This window comes from Miniopterus natalensis, chromosome 6, assembly GCF_054644295.1.
Source record: "Miniopterus natalensis isolate mMinNat1 chromosome 6, mMinNat1.hap1, whole genome shotgun sequence".
NCBI lineage: Eukaryota > Metazoa > Chordata > Mammalia > Chiroptera > Miniopteridae > Miniopterus > Miniopterus natalensis.
The window spans coordinates 14710277-14712652 of record NC_142086.1 but is presented as its reverse complement, the minus strand read 5'-3'; the positions used below and the strand labels follow the sequence as shown (position 1 = coordinate 14712652).

The 2376-nt window shown below is 38.1% G+C and overlaps 1 pseudogene; it reads left to right on the top strand.

Annotated features, from left to right (window-relative positions):
• Positions 1-1599: 1599 nt before the first annotated feature.
• Positions 1600-2100, top strand: LOC107528603 (small ubiquitin-related modifier 1 pseudogene; annotated as a pseudogene).
• Positions 2101-2376: the final 276 nt, after the last annotated feature.

Sequence of the window (2376 nt, the reverse complement as noted above, 5' to 3'; positions counted from 1 at the left end):
ATTGGGTTGTTTGTCTTCCTCTTGCTGAGTAATATGAGTTCTTTGTACACTTTGGACATTAGCCCCTTATCAGATACATCCTTGGCAAATATGTTTTCCCAGACAGTGGGGTTCTTTTGTATTTTGAGGCTCTTTTCTTTTGCTGTGCAGAAGCTTTATAGTTTGATGTAGTCCCATATGTTTATTTTTTCTTTTGTTTCTCTTGCCCTAGGAGATGTATCAGTGAAAAGTCCACTACATGGGATGTCTGTGGCTTTACTGCCTATGTTTTCTTCCAGGGTTTTTATGGTTTCGTGACTTACATTTAAGTCTTTTATCCATTTTGAGTTTATTTTTGTGTATGGTGAAAGTTGGTGGTCTAGTTTCATTTTTTTTGCATGTATCTGTCCAATTTTCCCAGCACCACTTATTGAAAAGACTGTCATTACTCCATTGGATGCTCTTGGCTCCTTTGTCAAATATGAACTGACCATAATGGCGTGTAGACCCCACCTCTAAATGGAAGAAGTAGATAAGAATATGTGATAGTTTTTCATCTATCACAAGTATCAAAGAGAAGAACATGAGGCACATAAGGTATGTGAGCGATATGAGAAAGCTGAATAAAATAGCAGCATTTCTGTGTAAATGGGAGAAATTTTCAGAAGCAGGTTTGTGAGTGGGAAATTTAATTGAGTATCTTCACTGAAGTTTGTCTACCTAAACCAAGGGCCAGAGTAGAGAGAATTACAAACCAAAGGTAGTTAATGGACTTAGTTCTTTTTTAAATTTTTTTGAGAATGTAAAATTTTATTTATTTATCATATACTAGAGGAATCAATTATACTATTGATTAATTAATATAAAATTGAATATCTATAGCCAATTCAATATCTTTAACCTTTTAATTTTAATTAAGTTAACCTTATTTTATCTTTATGGGTCTGCTGAGTGCCCATTTAGTCTGTAGAGAATCTTGGTTCACTGAAGGCATGTAAATTTACAAATAAACCTAAATGTCCAACAACCTTAGCTCCAAGGGAGTGACAGGGTCTTCCCTCAAAGACTCCAAGCTATGTAGGAACCTGGACAGGTGAGGCTCCATGGCAGAGAGGCCTGAGACTCCCCGTCAGCATCTTAGGAACCAGAGTCCTCCAGCTTGGGGGTAAAAGTCAGAAGGTCCTGCATCTTTTATATTATGTAACTACCAGGGCTTTAGTAAACTGGGGATATGGGAACTTTAGAATACTAAAAATAATACTTTCATAGCTTACAAGTGTTTTAGTATGTGGGACTCAGAATGCTTAGGTTTTATTGTTGTCATTTTAAAATGTAGTTTAGTTTAGTGTAGTTTAGTGTAATTTAGCTTGGGCAGATTATCTCACATTATCTCTTCTGCACCCAGTTTGTGGATAACTAATTACCAACACCTGAGAGAGAGGGGGGGGAGACTACAAATCATTTTCTTCTAGAATTATAAAAAATATGACATAGTGGAAGTCCCTCCAGATGCGGTGTTGTGCTGTGGGGAAGGGAGACAGGTTTGTAAACCCCGGAGTGAGCTTCTGCCTACCCGAGGCTGCTGCTGTGCGGAGACCCCCGGGTGAAGCCACCGTCACCATGTCTGACTAGGAGACAAAACCTTCAACTGAGGATTTGGGGGGAAAGAAGGAAGGAGAATACATTAAACTCAAAGTCATTGGATAGGATAGCAGTGAGATTCACTTCCAAGTGAAAATGACAACACATCTCAAGAAACTCAAAGAATCATCCTGTCAAAGACAGGAAGTTCCAATGAATTCACTCAGGTTTCTCTTTGAAGGTCAGAGAATTGCTGATAATCACACTACAAAAGAGCTGGGAATGGAGGAAGAAGATGTGATTGAAGTTTCTCAGGAACAAACAGGGGGTCATTCAACAGTTTAGATACTATTTTTCTTTTCTTTTCCCTCAATCCTTTTCTATTTTTAAAAATAGTTCTTTTGTAATGTGGTGTTCAAATTGGAATTGAAAATTGACCCCCCCATCTCTTTAAAACATCTGGTAATTTGAATTCTAGTGCCCATTATTCATTATTGTTTGTTTTCATTGTGCTGATTTTTGGTGATCAAACCTCAGTCCCTTTCATGTTGCTGTCTCCTTTTGAAATATGTGCGTGTACAGGGAGGCCACCTTTTTCAAGATTGTGCATTTTCAGGCTTGTGATAAATAAGGTCGACCAATGCAAGTGTTCATAATGACTTCTAATTGGCCCTGAAGTTCTAGCATGTGATTGCTTCACTCCTGGACTATGACTTTCAGTGGGAGGTGGAAGTTTTTCAGAAAACTGAACTGTGGAAAAATGATCTTTCCTCAACTTGAAGCTACTTTCTGAAGGTCTGGACCAAAAGAAGAGGA